Below are 27,965 nucleotides of genomic sequence, written 5' to 3' on the forward strand. Positions count from 1 at the left end.
CTCCCACAATGCCCCGCGCTACGCGCCGTCGTGCGAGCCCCGCCCCCTGACGCTCCCTGCGGAAGGCGTGGCCGGAGCTTCCGAGCGCGCTCGGCTCTTTCCGCCGGCCCGCCGCGCGGGAGGCCGACTCCCTGGCCTCTACTCAAGAGCACTTTTGCTTCCTGGTAAGATGCTAATGTCGTGATCTTGGGCTGGTCCGGTTTTGGCGCAGGTGAAAGGTGCCTCAGTACGAACTGACTGACGGCGTTGTTTCTTTGGAGCTAGTTTCGTCAAGCAGGCCAAAATGGTGTCAGTGACCCTGGGTATAGACCACTTTCCTCTGAGCTGAGCTCGCTGGTGCTGTGCCCTGGAGACACTGCACTTTATGACGCGGTTGTGCAGCTCACTGGCTGGCAAGGAGACTGGGATACAGGAAAGCCAGGGGTTAATGCAGCGCTTCAAAGGCCAAGTGCAAAAACTGAAATGTCTTCATCTTAAAACTGAGTTTAGTAAGAGGTTTGAAACTCAAGAGAGAGAATCAGAGGAAAAATTAGCAGTTTTCCTTTTGAACAAGTAATAACATATTAAAATGAAATTATTTTATCTGCAATGACATCAAAAACTGTAAAGTGATTAGGAATGAAGTTTAAGGAGTTACAAGATCCTGGTGATGAAATAAATCCATCACTCTTGGTGAAAACAAGGCTTGAGTAAATGAAAAAACCGTGCCAGATCTTTGGACGAGAACTCAGTATCAAAAATAGGCCAATTCTTCCCAAGTCAGATTTGAAAATTAGCACAGTTGACATCAGAATCCCAAATTCTCTCGAAGGTGACTTAAAAATAACTAATTTTAAATTTTGTGTAGAGGATCACACAGTTGTGAATGATCAAGAAAACCCTAAAAAAAAGGAGTAATAATAAAAAAAAAAAAATTAAACACCAAGCTGTTAGCACAGAAATAGGAAAAACCATCAGCAGACTAATAGTACAAATCCAATTTTTTTCTTTTTTTATAAGATAGATTCAGGTAAAATAATATTTAATAATATAGAGTGTACAGAATTACCTTGTACTGGAAATATTTCTCTCAATCTATTAGATGTATAATATGTGTATACATATTATGGGCTTACCTGACAGCTCAGACGGTAAAGAATCTGCCTACAGTGCAGGAGACCTGGATTCAATCCCCGGGTTAGGAAGATCCCCTTGAGTAGGAAATGGCAACCCACTCCAGTATTCTTGCCTGGGAAATCTCATGGACAGAGGAGCCTGGCAGGCTACAGTCCATAGGGTCACAAAGAGTTGGACATGGCTGAGCAACTAACACTTTCACACTACAGTTTCATGCTTACATATAATTCTCCAGGCAAGACTTCAATGGTACATGAACCGAGAATTTCCAGATGTTCAAGCTGGATTTAGAAAAGGCAGAGGAACCAGAGATCAAATTGCCAACATCTGTTGAATCATAGAAAAAGCAAGAGAGTTCTAAAAAAACATTTACTTCTGCTTTATTGACTATGCAAAAGCCTTTGACTGTGTGGATCACAACAAACTGAAAAATTCTTAAACAGATGAGAATATCAAACCACTTTACCTACTTCCTAAGAAATCTACGCAGATCAAGAAGCAACAATTAGAACCGGATATGAAACAATGGACTGGTTCCAAATTGGGAAAAGAGTACATCAAGGCTGTATATTGTCACCCTGCTTATTTAACTTATATGCAGAGTACATCATGCTAAATGCCGCATTACTTTGCTGACAAAGGTCTGTCTAGTCAAAGCTATGGTTTTTTCCATTGGTCATGTATGGATGTGAGAGTTGGACCATAAAGAAAGTGGAGTGCCAAAGAATTGATGCTTTGAACTGTGGTGTTGGAGAAGACTCTTGAGAGTCCCTTGGACTGCAAGGAGATCAAACCAGTTGATCCTACAGGAAAATCAGCTCTGAATATACGTTGGAAGGACTGATGCTGATGCTCCAATACTTTGGCCACCTGATGCAAAGAACTGACTTATTGAAAAAGACCCTAGTGCTGGAAATGATTGAAGGCAGAAGGAAAAGAGGACAACACAGGATGAGATGGTTGGATGGCATCACCAACTCGATGGACATGAGTTTGGGTAAGCTCTGGGAGTTGGTGAAGGACAGGGAAGCCTGGTGTGCTGCAGCCCATGAGTCACAAAGAGTCATACGAGACTGAGCCACTGAACTGGACACACTTGGAATGAGGGCCATTTGATGTTAACGTTATTTATTTCTTGGTAGTTGATATATTGGTTTCCTAGAGCACCACAGTCAGACTGGTGGCACAAAGCAACAGAAACTTAATTGCTTGTGGCTCTGGGGTCCAGGTGTCCAAACTCAAGATGTCGGCAAGGTTGGTTCTTTTGGAGGCTCGGAGGAAGACCATGTTCTGTGCCTCTGCCTTAGTTTCTAATAGTTGCATTCTCTCTTTCCTTGGCTTTTCAGTCTCAGTCTCTGTCTTCACATGGCATTCACTGTGCATCTGTTCTCTTCTTGTTCATGTGTGCTCAGTTGTGTCCAACTCTTTGTGACCCCATGGACTATAGCTCCCCAGGCTCCTCTGTCCATGGGATTTACTAGGCAAGAATACTGGAATGGTTTGCCATTTCCTTCTCTAGGGGATCTTTCTCACCCAGGAATTGAACCCATGTCTCTTGTGTCTCCTGCATTGGCAGGCGGATTCATTATCACTATACCACCTGGGAAGCCCAGGTTCCCTTCTTATGTACATACTAATTCTTTTAGTTAGGACCCACCTCAATCCTTTATGATCTCATCTTAATGTAATTAAATCTGCAAAGATCCCATTTCCAAATAAGTTCACAAATCCAGGTTGACATGAATTTTGGAGGGATACTATTCAATCTAAGACAGCTGGGTTTTTAAAACTTAACCTTATTCTTCTGCATGTCACAAATTCTTTATGATTAGTACATGATATTTTACAAAAAGAATAAAGGGATGTGTCCTTTTTAGAAACTGTGAGAAACTCCACAATCTATCATAAGGGTGATGTTTTAATTTAGTGGTAAAAAATAGGTTTTTAATAAATGCTGCTGGCATAATTAAAGTAAAAACATTAAAAATACAGTTAATTTAATTTAGATTTTTGCATCATTTGCTGTGCTTAGTCACTCAGTCATGTCTTACTGTTTGTGACCCCATGGACTGTAGCCCGCCAGGGTCCTCTGTCCATGGGGATTCTCCAGGCAAGAATACTGGAGTGGGTTGCCATGCCCTCCTCCAGGAGATCTTCTCGACCCAGGCATCGAACCTAGGTCTCCCATATTGCAGGTGGATTCTTTACCTTCTGAACCACCAAGGAAACCCTTTGCATCATAACAGGAAGCAAATTAAGATGGATTGAAATCTAAATATATACAAAAGCATAAAGTATCACTCTTAAATAATTACATAAGACATAAAATATGTAACTATGAAGCAATGGTTTTACCACCTAGAGATTAGTTTTTAATACAAAATCCTGTGTGCTTTCCCCAGAGATTCTCACAGAGTGCTTGAACCCAAGAGTCTGCTTTTTCAGTGAGCACCCCTGCTTCTCTTAGAGGCACTCCATCAACAACAGCTTGAGAAAATAAAACTGGAAAAGAAAAGTGGGTCAAAGCCACTCAAATTACTGGGCACTGTCTTTGAGGATGCACTGAAGCATTGAGGGATACACACACTTCAGTCGTCCACTTTATCAAAATTTCAGCATTGCACACTCCATGAACTTACCCACAGAGAAACAAAGGTCAGCATCATATCAGACTTCTTACCGGAAACCATGCATAGTAGAAGACAGTGGGGTGAAATATTCAGAGTTTTGAAAGAAAAAAGAAAAAAACAGTGACCTAGAATTTTGTATCCAGCACAATTATCCTTCAAAAGTAAAGGAGAAATACAGATCTTCTCAGAGAGGCAAAAGTAGACCTACCTTGCAAGAAACAGTTTTAGAAGTTCTTCAGAGAGAAGGAAAAGGAGAAGGGTCAGAAACTCAGATCTACATAAAGAAGAGAAGAGTCAGAGAAGAAACAGGGAAGAATCTTAGATGGTCCTTGGAAGCCCTTACTGTTAATGGTGCTGACTGTTATCTGGACCCCATACTCCTGGAAAACCATGACAAGGAAGAGATTTCTCATGCTTTGTGTTTGGAGAAAAAGCTCGCTGAAAGGAATGACTCTCATGTGACTAAATGAGACTTACAGGAGTACCTTGATTACTTATGAAAAGGCCAGACACAGACCCTCCAGATTTCCATGCTTTATTTTTTAAATGAGCTGAAGTATTTTGTCCCCACTGATCAATGGGAGCAAATGTGTGTTAGTCAAACCTTGGTTAAACTTCTGTCATGACATATTTTGAAATAGCTACTACCTCCCTCACCAGCCAAACAAGAGGATTTTTCTCCTGTCTTCACCATGAGAACCTCATGGGGGTGCTGGAGGTAATACCCATGAAAATGTGGGGGATCCTTGCTTAGTCTGTTAGCCCATCATCAGTGTCTAGCAGTGTGCCGTGGGAACCACGAAAGCCCTGCCACTGGTCCCAGAGCTTCTGCTGTGCAGTCCTGTGTTCTCGGTCCTCACCTGTCTGTGGTTTTCAGGGTGTTGGTTTATCCCAGGACCTCAATTCTCTGATGGAGCTAAGAAAATTCATTGACTTTCAGTTTGTGCAGGGCTTCGCTGGTAGCTCAGATGGTAAAGAATCTGCTTACAGTGCAGGAAACCTGGGTTTGATTCCTGGGCTGGGAAGATCCCCTGGAGAAGGAAATGGCAACCCACTACAGTCCTCTTGCCTGGAGAATCCCATGGACAGAGGAGCCTGCTGGGCCACAGTCTATGGGGTTGCACAGAGTCGGACATGACTGAGCAAATAACACTTTCACGCTTTCAGTTTATGCAGCTCTTTTCTCATTCTGAGGAATGGAGACCTGACTTCCAAGCTTTTTGTTTTGTTTTTACACTTAAATTGTTTTAACTCCCACAAGAATCATCTACCAATAACCTAGGGATTCACCTGTTTCTTTCAGGTAATACAGCCTTAAAAAAATGTGAGTGGGCAATCCTCATATCTGTATTTCTTTTCCCCATGTAGCGTGAGCAATCTTTTCTTAAATTAAAAAAAAAAAAGAAAAGTTGACATATACCAAAGAGTCCCAGAAATTAGTGTTTCAGTACCAGCTGGTTGCTAGTTGGCCTTTTTTTTTGGAATGAGACATTTTAAAGAATGGCCTACTCTCCTCCCTTCTTTCCTTTTAGTCTTCAGTTATTAAATTAAATGTAAACTGCCATTTTATCTAAGTGCCTTTGTGGGGTTTATAGGCAGGGGAATTCGAGTTTATTGGCAAATCATCATGGCTCAGGAACTGTGCTAAGTGCTCCTCAAGCTTTAAGGTGCATTGGAACCAGCTGGGGCTCCAGCTTAAATGCACGTTCTGGCTCAGCTGGTCCAGGGTGGGGCCTGAGTGTCAGCATTCCTCACTGGGTGATGCCTGGCTGCTGGTCTGTGACTGCATTTGCCTTGGCTAATCCATGCTCACGGATAAGTATTGGGAGACCGGAGAGGTGAAAGGGCTTTTGCACAGCTTCACAGCTAGTCAGTATTTAAATCCAGGTTCTTGACTTCAAAGGGAGGAGGAAATGGCAACCCACCCCAGTATTCTTGCCTGGAAAATCCCATGGACAGAGGAGGCTGGCAGGCTATAGTCCATGGGGTCGCAAAACGTTGGACACAACTAAGTGACTGAATGCTTGACTTCAAAAGAACCGGCCCAGGGATCCCTGCAGTTAATTATCCCGCCTCCCCCACAATCACAGCCCTTAATTTAGATTTCTGTTTAGGACACTGTTATCAGTTGAATTGCATCCCCCACAAACATATATTCAAGCTCTAACCCCGACCCCCTATGAGTGAATGTGATGTTATTTGAAAATAACATCTTTGCAGATATAATCAAGTTAAGATGAGATCAAACTGGAGTAGAGGGTCCTAAATCCAACATGATGGGCGCCCTTATAAGGAGAGGATGGTGGCAGACGCAGAGAGGACAAGGTCGCGTGAAGACTGAGGCAGACACTGCAGTGATGAAGTCTCAGGCTAAGGAACCCTGAGGATTGCTCGTCACCACCAGGAGCTGGAAGAAGTGTTACCAATCAGGGTTCTTGGCCTCCTTAATCAATAGAAACTGATCAGAGGACAGACAAGGTATTCCAACAAGGCTTTACTGGGGCCCTTGCTGCAGCAGGGGGTTGAGAACAAGTATCAGGTTCCCCTTCTGGCTCCCTCCCCTCTGGTCATGTTGTGTACACGGGGCATGTGCAGTATCCTGCTTTTTCCCCCTACCTCCTGCTTTTGCTTCCTGGTGGCTGAGACGGTAAAGAATCTGCCTGCAATGCGGGAGACCTGGGCTCAGTCTCTGGGTGGGAAAGATAGCCTGGAGAAGGGATAGGCTACCCACTCCAGTATTCTTGCTGGGAAAATTCCATGGACAAGGAGCCTGGCGGCTCTTAGGGTCACAAAGAGTCAGACACGACTGAGCAACGTACACACTGGGGCTTTTGCTCCAGGCTCTGCAGAAGTGACAGTTGGGCTTTTTAGACTCTGTACCTTTTTGTTCAGAATTTGCCCCAACTGCACATGTATGTGGTCATTTTTAGTCCCTTATAGCTTCTTTGTATTTTGTAGCTGAAATAGAGGTGTGTCCAGGTGCCGGCACTGAAGCAGAGGGTCCTAGTCCCAGCCTGTCTCCAAGGTAGGGACAGATTCCCCCCTAGAGACTTCGGAGAGGATATGGCTATTCCAACCCCTTAATTTAGGACTTCCAACCTTCATAACAACGGGTTTCCTGGATGGCTCAGAAGGTAAAGAAACCACCTCCCAATGCAGGAGACCTGGGTTCATTCCCTGGGTCGGGAAGATCCCCTGGAGGAGGAGACCTGGCAACTCACTCCAGTATTACCCGAAAACTGCATGGACAGAGGAGCCTGGTGGGCTACACTGGGGTTCCAAAGAGTTGAACAGACTGAGCATAGCGTTAAAGGTAACAGTCTCCATAACCGCAACAATACAATGCTGGGGTGTTTTTTCTTTGTAATTTATATATTTATTTTTTGGCTGTGCTGAGCCTTAATTGCTGCGTGGGCTTTTCTCTAATTGCAGCGAGTGGGGGCATCTCATTGCAGTGGCTTCTCTTATTGCAGAACTCGGGGTCTAGGGCGCCCAGGCTTCAGGAGTTGCAGCCCCTGGGCTTCATTACTTGTGGCTCCCGGGCTCTAGAGGCTCGATAGTTGTGGTGCGTAATTGTAGTGACTCCACTGCATGTGGGGTCTGCCCACATCAGGGATCGAACTCATGTCTCCTGCATTGGCAGGCGGATTCTTTACTGCTGAACCGCCAGGGAAGTCCAGTTCTGTTGTTTTAAACCACAGATTTTGAGGTAATTGGTTGCAGCAGCCATAGGGAACTAACGGAAACACTTAATACAGTATCTTGGTTTTCCAGGTCTCTGAATGTGTCTGTACCTGCCAGGCTGGATTGTCATCAGGCATTTCAGGGGCTGCCGAGAACCCTTGACACCAACACAAGCCCTCACCCTGCTTTGTTTACTTGGCTTAATTAGAAAAAAAAAAAAAATGTTTACATTATGAAAGTAAATCAGCCGTATTGTACTTAAGAGCAGAGAAGCCTCTGGTTTGCTTTTGCTTTCAAGTACTATTTTTCAATAACAACAAAAAATTTCTCCCCAGGGGAAAAACAATCTTGTATACATGTGATTAATTGCCGAGATATTTGCTGGAGTACTGTGCTGCTATAAGCAAGTGTTTATCATCTGAAAATCTCGTGACATTTAGAAAAGAAAAACTTCTTGGGCTAGCCTTATAATTTGTTCCTCTGTGCTGCAGAAAGTTGAAATTCAGAACCAAGTTTTATTTCGTTTCTCTTCTCAAATCAAGTTCAGCATTTTGGCTTTAGTTGGACTCGAAGATAAAATAGACTAGGAATAAATTCTTCCTCTTTGCTCTCTGTTTAAAAATCCATAGTAGTGGAGGAAAAATAGTATTCATTTTCATGCTGCTGCAAAAAGCCACCCCAAAACTTTGGCCTAAAAGATCCATTTTATTATGCACAGAGATTCTGTGTACAGTGGGAGATGCCATCCAATCTATCTCGTCTTCACCGTCTGTCAGAGGACGAGATGGGTTGCATGGCATCACTGACTCAAGGGACATTGAGTTTGAGCACACTCCGGGAGATGGTGAAGGAGGGGAAGCCTAGTGTGCTACAGCCCATGGGTTGGTTAAGAGTCGGACGTGACTGACTGAAAACAACAGTGGGAATGGCTTGTCTCTGCTCCAGGTTGTCTGGGGGCTCAGTTGGGAAGGTTCAGTGGCAGAAAGCAGAAGGGGGACCACGACTTGATGGCCAGGGGCATCATCTGGAAACTCAGCTATATCACCTACCTGTGGCCTGGGCACAACGTGGGGCCTCGTGCCAGCTCGGTGCTCCCAATGTCAGTGACCCAAGAGAACAAGTGAGGCAGAAACTATCTAAGCCTTTTCTCATGTGACTTCCAAAGCCATGTCATTACTTCTGCTATATTCTGTTTGTAACCATTGAGTCACCAGGGTTGGTGCAGATTTCAGGGGAAAAGGCCTCCTTCTGAGGGCTCACAGAATGTGCAGGTGTGTTTAAAAATCATCACAATACTCTTTACGAATAAATGTTTCAAAGAACATGTAATGAAAATAGTGCTACATTCTAGGTGGAAGATACTCTCAGGCTTCTGTTTGATTTTGAGTAAGATTTTGCAGCTCTGTAGCCCTCACTGTCCTCAACTGCAGGATGAAGGGCTGTACTAGGTAGGTCCCCAGCTCTTCTGCAGAGCTGTGGTTTTATAGTTCTTCCTGTAATTGTACCAACTGAAATGTTACAGGTTCCAGTTTGAATTTTACAGCTGATGTTTATCTGTCACATAATTTTCTGTTGTCTCCAGTTTTAGAATATTTTTTAAAAGTCTTTCACTTACCGTATCTGCTTTCTTTGCTTTTTGTAGAGTCTTTATTTATTTGCATCCTTCTTTGAGGGTTTCCCTGGTGGCTCAGTGGTAAAGAAACCCCCAGCAGTGCAGGAGACACGGGATCGATCTGTAGGTTGGGGAAGATCCCCTGGAGAAGGAAATGGCAACTCACTCTGGTATTCTTGCCTGAGAAATCCCATGGACAGAGGAGCCTGATGGGCTACTGTCCATGGGGTTGCAAAGAGTTGGACATGACTTAGCAACTAAGCAACAAAAGTAAGTGTAATATTTATAAAAGTAGCCAATAAAACAAGAACTGTTGTTGTTTGTCACCAAGTCATGTCTGACTCTGCAACCCCATGGTCTGTAACCCACCAGGCTCCTCTGTCCATGGAAATTCCCAGGCAAGAATGCTGGAGTAGGTAGTCAGTCCCTTCTCCAGGGGATCTTCCTGACCCAGGAATCGAACTCAGGTCTCCTGTATTGCAAGCAGATTCTTTACTGTCTGAGCCACCAGGAAAAGCTCCTTATTTCCTCTTGTTCCTGCGTTTGTCCCCCTCACCTACATGGTTAATTTCTTCTTCCGTCAGTGTGCAAGGATACTGAATTAACTTCCATGAAAAAAAAAAATGCACACTTCTCAAACAGCCTCTCTTTCTTATAGAAATAGCTTCACCCTTATTCCTTTTGCCCTGAACTCTCTTCAGCTGGAAGCCCTACTTCTCTACTGCAGGAGCGCTTGTCCATGTCACTAATGACCTCAAGCTCATGGAACCCAACCGTCCATTTACAGTCTTGACCTTAGTCACCACTCACATCCTGCCTTCCTCCTGAAAACACTGTCCTGGCTCTGTCTCAGGGCACCACACTCTCTCCCCCACTGGCCATTCCTTTGCATTCTCCATCTCTTCCGCAGGCCCTCTGATTATCTTTTGTCTCCCCTGGAGATCTCACAGGCCTGCACACCACCTGCATGCTCCTGACCCTCCCAAACTTGTATTTCCAGCCTGAACTTTTCCCCCCAAGGTTCAGACTTGTATATCCAATCACCTCCCTAATATCTCCACTTGGAGAGGTCCTAAGAGTTTCAACCATACCCTGTTCAGAACCAAACTTCTGATTCCTGATGTTCCTTACAGAACCTTCATGCCTCTCCAGTTCTTCCCACCTCAGTTGTTCCAGCCATATCTTTTCCTCTCCTATGTGTCCAGTCAATCACCAAGTCCTGTGAGCTCTAGCTCAGCTTCACAGCTTGAATGTAGTCCTGTCCCTGGCTCACGTGGTCAGTTTTCCACACAGCTACAAAGGCGCTCATTTAAGTGATGTGAATCAGAGCACACTTCCTACATACAGAACCTTTATCCACAGCCGCTTCCCTAGTAGCTCGGTTGATAAAGAATCCACCTGTAATGCAGGAGACCCTGGTTCAATTCCTGGGTCAGGAAGATCCGCTGAAGAAGGTATAGGCTACCCACCCCAGTATTCTTGGGCTTCCCTTGTGGCTCAGCTGGTAAAGAATCTGCCTGCAATGCAGGAGACCCGGGGTCCATCTCTGGGTTGGGAATATCCTCTGGAGAAAGGAACAGCTACCCACTCCTGTATTCTGGCCTGGAGAATTCCATGGACTGTACAGTCCATGGGGTCTCAAAGATTTGGACACGACTGACTGACAAATTCCTTATGATTATACAGTGGAAGTGACAAATAGATTTAAGGGACTAGATCTGATAGAGTGTCTGATGAACTATGGACAGAGGTTCGTGACATTGTACAGTAGACAGGGATCAAGACCATCCCCGTGGAAAAGAAATGCAAAAAAGCAAAATGGCTGTCTGAGGAGGCCTTACAAATAGCTGGGAAAAGAAGAGAAGCAAAAAGCAAAGGAGAAAAGGAAAGATACTCCCATCTGAATGCAGACTTCCAAAGAATAGCAAGTAGAGATAAGAAAGCCTTCCTCAGCGATCAATGCAAAGAAATAGAGGAAAACAACAGAATGGGAAAGACTAGAGATCTCTTCAAGAAAATTAGGGATACCAAGGGAACATTTCATGCAAAGATGGGCTCGATAAAGGACAGAAATGGTATGGACCTAACAGAAGCAGAAGATATTAAGAGGTGGCAAGAATACACAGAAGAACTGTACAAAAAAGATCTTCACGACCCAGATAATCACGATGGTGTGATCACTCATCTAGAGCCAGACATCCTGCAATGGGAAGTCAAGTGGGCCTTAGAAAGCATCACTAGGAACAAAGCTAGTGGAGGTGATGGAATTCCAGTTGAGCTATTTCAAATCCTGAAAGATGATGCTGTGAAAGTGCTGCACTCGATATGCCAGCAAATCTGGAAAACTCAGCAGTGGCCACAGGACTGGAAAAGGTCAGTTTTCATTCCAATCCCAAAGAAAGGCAATGCCAAAGAATGGTCAAACTACCACACAATTGCGCTCATCTCACACGCTAGCAAAGTAATGCTCAAAATTCTCCAAGCCAGGCTTCACCAATACCTGAACCGTGAACTTCCAGATGTTCAAGCTGGTTTTAGAAAAGGCAGAGGGACCAGAGATCAAATTGCCAACATCTGCTGGATCATCGAAAAAGCAAGAGAGTTCCAGAAAAACATCTATTTCTGCTTTATTGACTATGCCAAAGCCTTTGACTGTATGGATCACAATAAACTGTGGAAAATTCTGAAAGAGATGGGAATACCAGACCATCTGACCTGTCTCTTGAGAAACCTCTATGCAGGTCAGGAGGCAACAGTTAGAACTGGACATGGAACAACAGACTGGTTCCAAATAGGAAAAGGAGTACGTCAAGGCTGTATATTGTCACTGTGCTTATTTAACTTATATGCAGAGTACATCATGAGAAATGCTGGGCTGGAAGAAACATAAGCTGGAATCAAGATTGCTGGGAGAAATATCAATAACCTCAGATATGCAGATGACACCACCCTTATGGCAGGAAGTGAAGAAGAACTAAAGAGCCTCTTGATGAAAGTGAAAGAGGAGAGTGAAAAAGTTGGCTTAAAGCTCAACGTTCAGAAAACTAAGATCATGGCATCTGGTCCCATCACTTCATGGGAAATAGATGGGGAAACAGTGGAAACAGTGTCAGACTTTATTTTTTTGGGCTCCAAAATCACTGCTGATGGTGATTGCAGCCATGAAATTAAAAGACGCTTACTCCTTGGAAGGAAGGTTATGACCAATCTAGATGGCATATTTAAAAGCAGAGACATTACTTTGCCAACAAAGGTCCATTTAGTCAAGGCTATGGTTTTTCCAGTAGTCATATATGGATGTGAGAGTTTGACGGTGAAGAAAGCTGAGCACCGAAGAATTGATGCTTTTGAACTGTGGTGTTGAAGAAGACTCTTGAGAGTCCCTTGGACTGCAAGGAGATCCCACCAGTCCATCCTAAAGGAGATCAGTCCTGGGTGTTCATTGGAAGGACTGATGTTGAAGCTGAAACTCCAATACTTTGGCCACCTCATGTGAGGAGCTGACTCATTGGAGAAGACCCTAATGCTGGGTAGGATTGGGGGCAGGAGGAGAAGGGGACGACAGAGGATGACATGGTTGGATGGCATCACTGACTCGATGGACATGGGTTTGGGTAGACTCCAGGAGTTGGTGATGGACAGGGAGGCCTGGCGTGCTGCGATTCATGGGGTCGCAAAGAGTCGGACACGACTGAGCAACTGAACTGAACTGAACTGAGTGACCTGCACTTCCCCTTTCATCCACAGCCGCAAAGAGCCCTCTGCCACTCTAGATCTTTGCTCTAACTTCTGCTCAGTTATCCCGGTCCAGCTGCCTTGGCCTCCCCCGGGGCCTTTGCACTAGCTGCTTCTCCACCCCCAGACTTTCACAGGTCTGTTTCCTCACTGCACTTGGGGCTCTTTGCGTCATCCGTGTTCCCTTTGCTTCAGGTGTGCTGAGACCTCAGTCCTCCCAGACGCTTCTGATCACGTTTAGTAAGATTTCTCTCCCGCCACTCTTTCCGTGCTGTCGCTCTGTCTTCTGCCTTGTGTTCCTCCTGCCGATCACAGTTCCTTCATTGTTGTGCCTGCGATTTCAACAGAAGCTTCCAAAGGCAAGACTCCTGTCCATCATTTATGCCGTGTTCTTTGTGCCTAAACGGTGCCCAGGATGTACTATTTGCTCAGTCAAGATTGGTTGAATGAATAAAGGAATGAATGAATAAAAATGCAGAAACAAGCCCATGTTTATTTATAATTTTATTCTATTGATATAATGAAGGTGGTATTATACAACAGCGAATAAATGATATTTGTTTATTGGTACTGGGATGATTAGCTAACTAACCACTTGGGAAAAAACAAATTTCATGTCCTACCTGTTTGCATATAAATAAATGAATAAATATAAGGTGACTTAAAGTCTTAAATTTAATGTTTTTATGTTTTATCCACCTAGACACACATTTTCTTTTTTATTCATATTTTAAATATTTTAAAGGTAAAAAATGAAACTATACTAGTGCTTTAAGGATTTTTTATTTTCTTACATGTATATTTTGGGTGATTGTCAAAATATGACTCTGAGGAAAAAGTGGTAAGAGAAAATTTCTAAATTTTAATAAATAAAAATTTAAAGAGTTGTGATGAAAGTTTTAAAACAATGTTTAAAATTAAATGATCTGGTAAAAAAGATTTCAACACTTGTTGTAAAGACCAAATAGCCTTAAAATATAATAAGAGTTTATAAATCAATAACAAAAGTGAATATCCCAATAAGGAAAGGGCATGAATTTCACTAAAGAATGAAAGACAAATATGAACATTGTCACTAATAATTAAAGACTCATACATTTAAACATTAAATGATTCTATTTTTTACCATATAATGAAGATTTTTTAAAATGCTGACGTCAACAATTATTTTACTGGTAGGGGAAAACGTATTCCTGCTCACTGCAAGTTTAAAATAGTGCAACTTTTCTGGACAATAATTTGCACTACTAAATTTTTTTAAAAAATGCAAGCCAATCAAGCTCAAATGTCTACTTCTTGGAACTGTTTGTAGTAGTTAAAAACAGGAATACAGCATAAATATTCAAAAAGAAGGGGGTTATAAGATAATGATATATATCCATATAATATATATCCAATGAAATAGAATGAAATCACCATGAATACTGATATAGATGTATAATATTCATATGGAAATACTTCATATATAGTAAAGAAATGGTTGAAAAACATTGATAGTATTGTTCAATTTTTGTTAATTTTTATTGTGTTTGTTTACATGTTTATTATATGATAATCATAGCAAAATAAATATGCTATTACCATAAAAATAGTATTATCAGGAAAAATAGGAATTACTAAAGATTAATTTACAATTTTTAAATTAAAAAATGAAATGTAAATAGGACATTTAAAAGATAAGTAAAATATGCAAATTTATCATACATGCACAAGAGAAAAATATCAGTAATTGGCACATTTGCTTTATCTTTTTTCTACACATGTAATATAAAAATATGCTCTTGTTGAAAATATTCAAATGGTAAAACACTCACCTGCCACTGCAAGAGATGTAAGAGATGTGGGTTCGACCCCTGGGTTGAGAAGATCCCCTGCAGGAGGGCATGGCAACCCTCTCCAGTACTCTTGCCTGGAGAATCCCATAGACAGAGCAGCCTGGGAGGCTACAGTCCATAGGGTTGCAAAGAGTCGGACACGACTGAAGCGACTTAGCACACAGCCCACATGGATAAGACAGTCTCCCTCAGTATTTTTTTCCACAGAGATAACGTCTATTATATTTATTGCATATACCTCTAGATGTTTTCCTGTATTTATCAAATATATTATTTATTTACTTTTTTAAATGACTTAACCACATGTCTTAGGAGTTTTTGCCTGTCAATAAAATAGAGATTTAACATGTTTTTTAAACACTACATAATGTGCCAGAGCACATGAACAGGATTGTTATTAAACTATTTTCCTTTAATAATTCTGTTTATTTACCCGGGCTTCCCTCATAGCTCAGTTGGTAAAGAATCTGCCTGCAATGCAGGAGACCCTGGTTCAATTTCTGGGTCGGGAGAATCCCCTGGAGAAGGGACAGGCTACCCACTCCAGTATTCTTGAGCTTCCCTTGTGGCTCAGCTGGTAAAGAAGCCCAACAAAAAATGTATGTGCCAACACTGCAGCAGATGCTGCTGCAATGACAGAAGGATAGACCAATGACAGAAGGATAAAACAGTCTTAGTAGCCGTTCTACTTGGTCACTTCCACTTTGGGGCTAAACTTGGAGGATCCAAGTTCTCCTTCAAGTTCATTGTCTTTTACCAAATAAAATTAAGGATTATTTTTTCTCCAATCTCCTGGGAATTATCTCTGCAAGACTCCTCATACTAACCCTGCCTTGTTTAAACAGTCTTCACCTCTCTGATCAGCAGCACCACCAAAACAAATGCTATTGGCTCATCAACACTTTCTTTCTGGTTTTGCTGAATGGGGTTTGTGTTTGCGGAGGGAGACAGGGAGAAAGGCAGGAAGGATCTGAATAAGACTAGCAGCTTCAGTGGCCTTTGAAAGCCTGGCCTTTGGCAGGCAACACCACTTTAAAGATTCACCTGCATGATATCTGAAGGTCGGAACAAAGAGAGGCCATTCAGAGCTTCAAGTCTATGATTCTCTTATTTGCTTGGCTGAGTATGGACTCCAGTTTATTTTTAAATAACTGACATTTCTATGGCTTAAGTTGGTTTCATCAAGGTTGGTTCCACTCGATAGTGATAGGATTAAAATGCAAAGTCATGCATGGGTAGAGTCAATTTATATCTTCGGAGAAAGTCATTATTATTTTTGCTTAAACAAGCTTTGTATCACGCTGGGCACCACCACTGAGTCCACAGTCATTTTATTTTAAACGTGGGCCTCCTTGGTTGGTCGCCGAAACTCTGCAGGCGTGGGGGAGGGTGTGTGGGTGGATTGCCCATGTGTGCCTTCACGAGCATTTATTTAGAAAACTTAGAGATTGGAATAAAAGCAAAACTTTACCCCAATTGAGAAGGAATAAGGTTTCTTCGTTAGTACTACCCAGACTCCTTTCTCATTTCCAGTTGGAACTTAACATAAGAACTTTTCCTTTAAGCACGGTTGTTTAGTTGCTAAGTTGTGTTTGACTCTTTGTGACCCCAGTGAACACGTAAATAACAATCTCCATACCCTTCCCAAGGGGCTACCCTGGTGGCTTAGGGGTAAAGAACCTGTCTGCCAATACAGGAGACCTGGGTTCAATCCCTGGGCTGGGAAGATCCCCTGGAGAAGGAAATGGCAACCCTCTCCAGTATTCTTGCCTGGAGAATCCCATGGACAGAGGAGCCTGGAGGGCTACAGTCCATGGGGTCACAAAGAGCTGGACACAACTGAAGCGACTTAGCACAGCACACCCTTCCCAAACCCCAACAGAATGATAGAGAAATCATTTCAGGGACTTCTCCGGTGGTCCCGTAGCTGTCTTTGCCTTCCAATGTAGGGGGTGCCAGCTCAATACCGGGTTGGGGAGCTGAGATCCCACATGCCTTGTGGCCAAAAATCCAAAACATACAACAGAAGCAATATGTAACAAATTCAGTGAAGACTTTAAAAATGGTCCACATTAAAAAAAAAAAAACAATATGCATATATATTTTTTTAAAAGGAATGGAACAGAAATAAAGGACATGCTGTGATATGGAAAGAATAGAAGTCATGACTTTAGGCAATCTGAAGTCAACCAAAAATGACTTGAATCAGTAAAGTTGCTTGAAAGAAAAGTCAAAGTCACTCAGTCACGTCAGACTCTTTGCAGTCCATGGAATTCTCCAGGCCAGAACACTGGAGTGGGTAGCCTATCCCTTCTCCAGGGGATCTTCCCAACCCAGGGATCGAATCCGGGTCTCCTGCATTGCAGGCGGATTCTTTACCAGCTGAGCCACAGGGAAGCCCATCCTCATCCAATGTACTTTCTCGCGCACCTCAAACCTCCAACACCTTTTCTGTCCTCAGTCTCCTGTCCCCCTTTAGCTCAGGGGAAACTAAGAGCAATCAGAAGAGAACCTCCGGAGGCTCCCATCGGCGTCGCTGCCCTCCTGTTCATATGAATATACTCCCTTATACATAGTCTGTCTTTTCTTCTGTTCGCAGAGGTGAACTGGGGCTTCCCTGGTGGCTCAGTGGTAAAGGACCCACCTGTTGGTGCCCTCCAAACTATCCTTCCTCTTGGCATCATCATGTTTCTATTCTACTAGATCATCCCCATTAGCAAAAACAAAACAAAACAAAAATCATTTTTCCCATTTCAAAAAGACCCCCTTGGGACTTCCCTGGGCGTCCAGTGACTTAAGACTTCATGCCAGAGGGCCAGGGCTCAGTTCCTGGTCAGGGAATTAGATCGAATAGGCCACAACTAAGAGTTTGCATGCTACAACTGAAAAAAAAAAGAAAAAAGATCCCAGAAAAATCAAAGATACCCAGTGCTGCAGCAAAGACCTGGGGCAGCCAAATACATTTTTTTTTTTTTTTTTTTTAAGAAGGGACCCCTTGATCCTGTGTACTTGTCTGGCTGCAAGTCCATTTTTTGCCCCATTTGCAGTAGTGCTTCCGGGAGGAGCTGTCTACACCCACTGTGTGCAGTTCCTCCCTTCTTGTTCTCTCTCGAATACACTCAGTAGGTCTGTGCTCCTGCCTCACTACCCAGCCTGCCATCATTGTTGTTGTTCAGCTGTTCAGTCGCATCAGACTCTTTGTGACCGCGTGGACTGCAGCATGTCAGGCTTCCCTGTCCTTCACCATCTCCCAGAGTTTGTTCAAATTCATGCCCGTTGAGTCGGTGATGCCATCCAACCACCTCATCCTCTGTCGTCCCCTTCTCCTTTTGCCTCCAATCTTTCCCAGCATCAGGTCTTTTCCAGTGAGTCAGTTCTTCGCATCAGGTGGCCAAAGTATGGGAGTTTCAGCTTCAGCATCAGTCCTTCCAATGAACACCCAGGGCTGATCTCCTTTAGGATGGTTGATGCTATCATTAAGGTCTGACTGCTATTCGTGTTGCTAAACCCATGTGGACTGTGGCTCCTGACTTGTGACCTGGGCATAGATAGCCTCAACGTAGGACAGACCGTGTGTATCTCCACTCGAGCCTTCCTGGGGGCTCATCTCAAGGGAGTTGCACGTTCTTGCTTAGCTTTTCCTCCTGCTCTGTCCCACTTCCGGTACTAACCCTGACCCTTCTCCCAAGGTCACTCTCTGAATACGCCTCTTGAATGGATTACCTCTCTCAGCTTGGCTCCTAGCAACCCAACCTGAGACAATCTGTGTCAAATAGACTTTCCTGTCATTGTTAACCTTTGCTGAGTCTGTTGTGTGTCTGATACTTTCGGAGCTAAATGTTCTACTTAATTCCTCTATCTCCCTGACCTATTTTCACTCAGATAATAGCTTGCTATGAAGATTGTAACTAGCCTCTAGCACAGTGCCCAATAATTAACACAGATCTGGCAACAGAAGATATCCAATACATATTTTTGAATGAAGCAGTACTTTGGCCCTCTGATGGGACGTTTGCCTCATATTATCATCATTCTAGTAGGTATCTTCTGCCCTGTAAGATCTGGATCTTTGAGTAAATGCTGACTTCTGCTTCCACAGAAAGTGTGAAAGTGAAAGTTGTGTCTGACTCTGCGCAACCCCCATGGACTGTAGCCCACCAGGCTCCCCTGTCTATGGAATTCTCCAGGCAGGAATACTGGAGTGGGCTGCCATTCCCTTCTCCAGGGGATCTTCCCAACCCAGGGATCAAACCTGAGTCTCCTGCATTGGAAGCAGATTCTTTGCCGTCTGAGCTACCAAGGAAGCCCACAGAAACAGGACATAAACTGAAAAGACAAAGTTCTCTTCTTCTAAAGGATAAGCTCCTTGAGAATGCAAAAAGAATCTAGCGCAGATGTCTTCACAAAAGCAGTCTCTTAGCAAATGGCACTTCAGAATGTCCAAGAACCTTGTGGTTGAAGCTGTTTATTTATTTTATATTTATTTTATAATTATTTATCTGACTGTCTCGGGTCTTAGTTGGGTGCACAGGACTTCTCTAGTTGTTGCCCCGGGGAATGTGGACTCAGTTCCCTGACCAGGGACCAAGCTCGTGGCCCTTCCATTGGGTGAGCAAAGTCTGGACCACTGGACTGCCAGGCGAATCCCCCAGTAGATATCTTGATTGCAGGCTTATCAGAGATCCTGAGGCAGAAGAACCAGCTGAGCTCTACCTGGACTCCTGACCCAGAAAAAAGTGAGATAATAAATATTGTTCTAAGCCACTACATTTCAGGGTAATGAATTACTTATCAGTAGAAACTAACACTCCATGATGAAGTTGTCAGATGCTTGCCTCTTTCTAGGGAATCATTTGGATGTAAGGGGAATATGGTCAGAAGTCATTCTGAGCAGAAAGTTATGGGAAAGAGCAGAGATGTGCACGGACATTGATTAAAAACCAATGTCAGCTTATAAACTCTGTGTGTGTGTGTCTGTGTGCTAAGTCATGTCTGACTCTTTGTGACCCTATGGACTGTAGCCCACCAGATTCCTCTGTCCATAGGATTCTCCAGGCAAGACTGCTGGAGTGGGTTGCCATTTCCTTCTCCAGGGGTCTTCCCCACCCAGAGATCAAACCTGCATCTCCTGCATTGCAGGTGGATTCTTTACCACTGAGCTACCGGGGAAGCCCTAGCTTACAAACGAGTTTTAGGAAAACCAGAAGTACTCCGGTGTTGACAAAAATTATCCCTTTTTAATAGCCAAGTGATCATACCATGTATTCTAAGTTTAAAAACTTAATGAACGAGGAGATCCTTGCCCGGATAAGCACAATGGTTTGTTCATAGAGCCTAATAGTTTTCCTGGACAAATGCTATAATCTTTTTTAAGCTGCATGTTATCAATATTCTTTGAATAGTTTTTCTTCACCTTAAATATGTGCTAACCTTTCACTGTAGCTGCACTTTTTTCCTTCTCTGCTGGCAATCAGGATGTCCTGGCTTCCGTATTTTATTGTATGTGACCCTTTCTTCCCTGAGGACCAGAGGGAGAATCTCAGAGGGGCTTCGTAGTCTGCAGTCTTTTTCTTACAGGGCTATAAAATAAGAGGATGAGGGAAATATCCTTTATTGAACTGAGTTGATAACATGTTAAGACAAGTTACAGACTGAGACTGTTAAAGTGAAAAAAATGAGCAAGTATGATAATCTTATCAGTGAGCTCAACTTTGTTTATTTGTAAGTGTAGGGACAGAATAATTTTCTTTGTTGTGATGTGGGTCAGGGTGGCGATCATCTTATGGAACACAAATCTCCTCTTTGCAAGCCAGCTTGCTGTAGAGTACATAGTCAGGCGTGATTTTCTTTTCATTTTTAAAATTTTTATTTCAATATTTTAAATTTTATTTTAATTAAACATTTTTTTTAATTTTTTAAAATTGAATTTTTTTTTGCTTTTGACTGCACTGGGTTTTCATTGCCGCGTGAAGGCTTTCCTAGTTTCAAGAAATGGGGGCTTCTCTCTGTCACGGTGCTCGGGCTTCTCACGGCAGAGGCTTCTCTTATGGAGCACAGGCTCTAGGTGTGCAGGCGTCAGTACTGGGGCCTAGTAGTTGTGGTGTTCCGTCTCTAGAGCTCAGCCTCAGTAGTGGTGGCGCATGGACTTAGTTGCTCCGGGGGACTGAACCCAGCCAGATTCTTATCTACTACACCAGCAGGGAAGCCCCAGACATGGTTTTTAATGAGATTCATGGAAATTACACAGGATTGAGAGCTAGCTTCTTATGCAGACTACCCTGTACAGGGCAGGAGATCTGACATCCCAGGCTCTGGCCTCCTCATTGCCAGCAGCTCCCCTTTCATAACTGTGACAATCAGAAATACTCCCACAAATTTTTAAAACTCCCTTCTGAGTGGTGGCATCCCTATTGAAAAATCAGTGCTCCATTGTTTAAAACTCCTCATCAAGTCCTGTCAGCTCAGCTGTCAATACAAACCCTGCTGTGTGTAGCGTGATTAGCCCTTGAGCAGGACTCCACCCTCAGCTGGGGAAGGGAGCATAGGACTTAGACCGTGTTCATCCGATGACAACTGTTGGTTCGGGATACACGTCCCAGTCAGAGCTGATGACACAGATGGAGCTTTTGCTTAATATCGGCAGAAAGAGGCTGCGGTCTTCCCAGCCTACTTGAATGACAGGGGTTGTGGGTGTGGCAGGGGTTGTGGGTGTGGAACAGCTCTGGTCACTTTGCATCTTGTAGCGCTGTGGTCAGACCCAACCCAGTGGAATGCATATTTGGCTCCGGTTCCCTGTAGAGGCTTGTTTTTGGAAGGAAAGCTATGACAAACCTAGACAGTGTATTAAAAAACAGAGACATCACTTTGCTGACAAAGGTCCACGTAGTCAAAGATATGCTTTTTTTCAGTAGTCATGTATGGATGTGAGAGTTGGACCATGAAGAAGGCTGAGTGCCAAAGAATTGATGCATTCGACTGTGGTGCTGGAGAAGATTCTTAAGAGTCTCTTGGACTCCAAGGAGATCAAACCAGTCAATCCTAAAGGAAATCAACTCTGAATATTCATTAGAAGGATCGATGCTGAAGCTGAAGCTCCAATACTTTGGCCATCTAATGCGAAGAGCCGAATCACTGGAAAAGACCCCGATGCTGGGAAAGATTGACGGCAAAGTGAGAAGGGGGTGGCAGAGGATGAGATGGTTAGATAGCATCACCCACTCAATGGAAATGAATTAAAGTAAATTCCAGGAGATGGTAGAGGACAGAGGAGCCTGGCGTGCTGCAGTCCATGGGGTCGCAGAGTGTCAAACACAATTTAGTGACTGAACAACAAAGTACTACTAGATTTGAGGAGAAGGGAACTGTATTTCTGCTTTATGGGTTTATGTTTATGTACATAACAGTGTGGCCAAGGAAGAACTGTGTAATCTGTGATCCTAGTACTTTCACAGAATATTTTCATTGCACTGCCTTGATCCCTGGACCAGTTATGTTGTGTTCAAAGCTATAACCTGAGCACTTACAGGAGGGGAGAAAAAGCAGGGTCAACAAAAAGGTGCTCAAAAACACTTTTCCTGTTCTGATTATTCTGTTTATTGTCTATTTCCCCCACTAGAATCTTATCTTCGTAAGGGCAAGAATTTTCACCTGCTTTGTTTACCACTGCATTTTCAATGCCTCGGACCGTGCTGCTGAGAGATGAGGAAAAGGTTAGTCTTGCTTTCCTGGTTTTCTGTATTTGCTGCCTAAATGGTATTCATTGATATCCACTTTCTTTCTGGTTTTTTTTTTTTTTTAGACCTTTTATTATGGGAAAAATTGAAATACATACAAAGTAGAGAATGCATAGATGCATCTTCTTGTAGCCATTATCCAACGTCGCCATTGTTATGGCCAATTCAGTTTCAAGTGTACCTACCTCCCAGTTCATCACTAATGTCTCTGTTTTAACAACGATGCGTCTCCAGTAGAACCAAGGACTGTCAGGGTCTCCCTGGCCTTCAGGGACGGGGCTTTGTTTCCAGCTGGCAGGTGGATGATCCACTCTCCAATTCCATGTCAGAGTCTGCTTCCTCGAGTAGCTCCAGGCACCCACTTCCTGGGGCAGGTTCTCTGGGAAACACACGTGGAGATGAAGATTTGTGTGAGACAAGCTTCCTGAGGAGTGACCTTGGGGTCTTGGCCTGTAGAGGGACAGCAGGAGTGACCCTGAGCAGCAGATGCTAAACTGTCGTGGTTGTGACAGGGCCTCTGTCAGCCCCACTGGAACCTGAGCCGAGATGGCTTTCAGAGCCAAGTCACCAGGAGGGGGTCCACGCCTCTGTCTTGTCACCTCCCTCCATGGACCAGTCACTGGAGGCTGTGAACTGGGGCAGGATGGCTTTCTTCACTGGGGCCGGTTCCCAGGGAGGGGCTCAGCAGAGAGCCTGGAGCCACCAACACTTCCAGCGGCTGGGGGGCTGTGGGGGGACCTGCCACCACTGTCCCGTTACCGCCTCTTGGCCCATCCGTCCCTCATTAAGCACTGCTGCTCCCCAGACTCCATTCTCAGGCTTTATCTTCTTGGCCACACGTCTTCAGTGGCTCAGAAAGTAAAGAATCTGCCTGCAGTGTGGGACACCCAGGTTCGATCCCTGGGTGGGGAAGATCCCCTGGAGAAGGAAATGGCAACCCACTCTAGTATTCTTGCCTGGGAAATCCCATGGACAGAGGAACCTGGCAGGCTACAGTCCGTGGTGTCACAAAGGGTCGGACATGACTGAGCGACTAATGCTTTCACTTTTCTTTGGGGGAGTGTGGAGGGCACACGACATCCGCTGCCCTGGCCTGAACTCGCCCCGTGCCTGGTCCCCAGGCTTCCTGGACACTGGTTTGCACTTCTGTTTGCTCCTGGCCCCTCTGGACTGGCCATTGTCCATCACCTGAATCTCCCCCTGCCCACTGCCCCTACCCTGGCCTTACCCGCTGCCCTGCCGTGCCTGCTGCAGACCCAGGCCTGCCCCGCAGCATGGATGTCACAGCCCTTCTGGGAGCCGATCCACACGTTTCTCCCTTCCTGTCTCAGTCTCCAATTCTGCTCCCTCCTTCCTTCCCCCAGACCACGGTCCACGCTGCTGCTGGGGGACACATCCTCGGAGACACGATTGTATTCACGCAGGAGTAGTTACTGAACACGTGCCGGGTCCCCCGTCCAGGTGCTTTGGGCCTGCCGTGGCCGGCAGTGCAGACGAAGTCTGCTCTTGCCAAGCTGACATTTCATGGGGAGATGCAGGCACTGATGGGAAAGAAACAAATGGATGCTTGAGTGAATGGGTGAGTCAGTACTGGGTAATGGTCAACGCTTTGCCAAGAATTAGAATAAAGTGAGAGGGTGACAGCAGGGCTGGCAAAGGTCTGTTGTCTAATGGGTTTCGTGTTGACTTTGTGTGTGTGTGTGTGTGTGTGTTAGTTGCTCAGTCGTGTCCAACGCTTTGCAACTCCATGGATTGTAGCCTGCCAGGCTCCTCTGTCCATGGGATTCTCCAGGCAAGAGTCCTGGAGTGGGTTGCCATTTCCTTCTCCATGCAACTGTGTGTGTGTGTGTGTGTGTGTGTGTGCGCGCGCGCATGTGTGTGTGACTCAGTCATGTCCGACTCTTTGTGACCCCATGGGATTGTACCCTGCCAGGCTCCTCTGTCCATGGGATTCTCCAGGCAAGCATACTGGAGTGGGTTGCCAGTTCCCTCTCCAATGTTAACTCTAACGTGGAACAAAAGGCTCCATGGAGACGAGTTCTGCACCCTCACCCCCTTCAAGGAGCACTGACCGCGTTCTTCCTGCCGTGAACTTGGTCATCCGGTCGGGTTTGCCTGGACGGCCAGCGGTTACCTGGGGTCCTCCTTCCCCATCTCCCCTTGTCCCCCCAGGACCCCCCTGTGCTGAAACAATGTCCCCTAGGAGCTCCAGTGACAAAAGCTCTGCTGGTTTCAGCTGCTGCTGCTGCTAAGTCACTTCAGTTGTGTCTGACTCTGTGCGACCCCATAGACAGCAGCCCACCAGGCTCCCCCATCCCTGGGATTCTCCAGGCAAGAACACTGGAGTGGGTTGCCATTTCCTTCTCCAATGCATGAAAGTGAAAAGTGAAAGTGAAGTCGTTCAGTCGTGTCCGACTCCTAGTGACCCCATGGACTGCAGCCTACCAGGCTCCTCTGTCCATGGGATTTTCCAGGCAAGAGTACTGGAGTCGGTTGCCATTGCCTTCTCCACTGGTTTCAGCAGGGTTATTCTTATCAGTGACGGAACCCAGACAATGAACAACCTCCTTCAATGACAACGCTTGCTGGGAGGTTTGGGAAACGCTGACTAGGACAGGACAGTGGCTGTTTATAACCGCAGGTGCAGTGCTGGTTCCTGCTGATCCGCCGGGGCCTGTGTGCAGCGACACACGGGCTGCCCCCTCCCAGCCCAGCACCCCCCAGTCCCCCCCACCGAGGCTATGGAGGGAGCCTGTATCTAATAGGAAAACGAAACAACAGCAAAAGGAAACCAAGCGTGATAGGAGCCGGTCCCACGTGGCTGATAATTCCTGGAAAGTCCCGGTTCTCATCTGGAGCCCAGGACGTCATCTCCCTGCACGCCTCGCCGGGGGGCATGGGAAGAGAGGAGCAGAGATTCCCCCTTCTACCCAGAAACGGGAGCCCCCGCCCACCCCCCGACCACCTTACCTTGCAGGCCCCCACCTTTGCTTGTTTATCGGGGCGCCTGATCATTAACCCGAAGACTGGATGACCGATTCCCTAAAAGCCCCTGATGGCCCAGCCGGGGCTCCTCCCCGTCCTGGCGCCGCCTCTCGCCTCTCCTTCCCGGACTTGGGCTCAGGCACCATCATCGCCCCCTCACCACCAACCCCCGCTTACCCCTCCCCCCACCCCACCCCCGCTTACCCCTCCCCCACTCTTCCCCCACCCCCCTACTCACCCCTCCCCCTCCTCACCCCCCTCCTCCACTCCTTACCCCTTCCCCCCTGCTCCCCCCTCCCCCCTCCCCCTGCTCCCCCTCCCCTACTCTTTATCCCCCTCCCCCTGTTCACCCCCTCCCCCTGCTCCCCCTGCTCCCCCTCCCCTACTCTTTATCCCCCTCCCCTCCCCTCCCCCTCCCCCTGCCCACCCCTCCCCCTCCCCTGCTCCCCCCTACTCTTAATCCCCCTCCCCCACTCCTCCCCCTCCCCACTGCTCACCCCCTCCCCCTGCTCACCCCCTCCCTCCTGCTCACCCCTCCCCCTGCTCACCCCCCTCACCCACTCCTCCCCCTTCCCCCACTCCTCCCTCCTCCCCCTGCCCACCCCCCCTCCTGCTCTCCCCTCCCCCCTGCTCCCCTGTTCCCCTGCTCCCCCTCCCCTACTCTTTATCCCCCTCCCCTGCTCCTCACCCTCCCCCTGCTCTCCCCTCCCCCCTGCTCACCCCTCCCCCCTGCTCACCCAGGTCCTCCGCAGACCTCACTGCCTTCCCTTCTGCTCCCCCTAGCGTCAAGCTGGGTAAATCACCCGGGGAAGCGTGGGTGACCACAGCTCAGGCTGCCCAGCTCCAATGCAGACAGAAAAGATGCTGAAAGGGGAGAAAGTCCAACATTTACCACTCAGAGGAGGTCCAGCATCTAATTTAAGCACAACAGACAGTGCGTTCGGAAATCGTGAGATATTTGTTCTTTATTGTTTGATTACAGACACAAAAAATTAAACATGAAAAATTAGGTCTATGTAAATCAGACTTTGTCACATATAATCAAGACTTTTCGGTGTTTTTCTATTATCATGCGTGACAATACAATTGATGGAAACTAAACTTAAGCTGATCATCTTTATCTAAATTGCAATCTGAATGAAATTGGTTCTGTAAAGCTGATATTGGTCACATTGCCCTTTTGGGTGGAATCAACTAGTTTACTGAGAGAGAACCCTAGGGTTAGAACTATGTTATGCCTGTATTTCCAAGGCTGACAATAGTCCTAAAGAAGTGGGGTCAGAAATAGAGACACAAATGTAGCAACCAAACTTATGGTCACCAGAGGGGAATTGAAGAGGGGCATGGGATAAATTGCAATTGATGTATACACACTGCTGCTGCTGCTGCTGCTGCTAAGTCGCTTCAGTCGTGTCCGACTCTGTGCGACCCCATAGACGGCAGCCCACCAGGCTCCACCGTCCCTGGGATTCTCCAGGCAAGAACACTGGAGTGGGTTGCCATTTCCTTCTCCAGTGCATGAAAGGGAAAAGTGAAAGTGAAGTCGCTCTGTCGTGTCCGACTCTTAGCGACCCCATGGACTGTAGCCTACCAGGCTCCTCCGTCCATGGGATTTTCCAGGCAAGAGTACTGGAGTGGGATGCCATTGCCTTCTCCGGTATACACACTATTATATGTAAAATAGATGTGACTCATAGACTGTAGCCTGCCAGGGTTCTCTGTGCATAGAAAGAATCCTCCTGCAATGTGGGAGACCCGGGTTTGATCCCTGGGTCGGGAAGATCCCCTGGAGAAAGGATCCCACTGGAGTGGCAACCCACTCCAGTATTCTGGCCTGGAGAATTCCATGGACTATATAGTCCATGGGGTCAAAAAAGTCGGACACAACTGAGCGACTTTCACTTTCATATATATATACAATGGATAACTAATAAGAACCTACTGTATTGCATAGGTAACTCTACTCAGTACACTGTAATGACCTATATGGGAAAAGAATCTAAAAAAGTGTGGATTCATGTATATGTATAACTGATTCACTTTGCCGTACAGCAGAAACTAACAAGCTCTGTAAATCAACTATAGTCCTAAAATATAACTTAAAAAAAAAGAGATGAGGTGAGCTGCATGATATGAAGAAGACTAGGAAGAGCCTTCTGCAGTTAAAAATGTTACCCAGTGTCACATGGTCTGAAATGATAAGCTTAACCTTGAGGTAAAGTCAAAGGCTCCTATCAGTAGGCAGATGTCATTAGAATCAATTAGTCATGGGCTCTTTTTCCTTTCCATTGTTAAATCTCTGAAAGCCTCACACTGAGCCACTGGGAAGAGGTGGGGAAGGGCTCTGTAAGGAGCAGGGTCTATTTTCCTGACGCCGCCGCTGGGAAGCTAAAGAACAGGATGAGATGCGGGGACAGAGGGTTGGGGAGCAGCCTAGGAGGGGCAGGGGGAGGCTTGTAGCATTCCCTCCAGCTGTCCTCAGGCACTGCTTTCAAATGTTTCTATTTCCTGAGTCTTTATAAAAACTTTCTCTCTTCCATATGTCAGCAGTGTAGGTCAAGGGCTGAGAGAAAGACCTTTCTTCTTTCATTTACCCTGAGTGTTAATGCAGCTTCCCTGGTGGCTCAGATGGTAA

The 27,965-nt window shown here is 45.5% G+C and overlaps 2 long non-coding RNA genes across 2 annotated transcripts in view; both read left to right on the forward strand.

Moving 5' to 3' along the window:
* LOC145529807 (uncharacterized) overlaps positions 1-27,965 on the forward strand; it is a 373,203-nt gene that overhangs the window by 1,826 nt on the left and 343,412 nt on the right. The window contains exon 2 of the long non-coding RNA XR_014071362.1: positions 22,228-22,321. This is a non-coding gene — a long non-coding RNA (uncharacterized LOC145529807). The remainder of the gene's footprint in view (positions 1-22,227; positions 22,322-27,965) is intronic.
* Positions 59-5,310, forward strand: LOC145529808 (uncharacterized). The gene is made up of 3 exons (XR_014071365.1): positions 59-164; positions 1,352-2,113; positions 3,519-5,310. It is a non-coding gene; the product is annotated as an uncharacterized LOC145529808 (long non-coding RNA).

Source organism: Giraffa tippelskirchi, chromosome 12 (assembly GCF_054371585.1).
Source record: "Giraffa tippelskirchi isolate mGirTip1 chromosome 12, T2T-mGirTip1v1.2.pri, whole genome shotgun sequence".
NCBI lineage: Eukaryota > Metazoa > Chordata > Mammalia > Artiodactyla > Giraffidae > Giraffa > Giraffa tippelskirchi.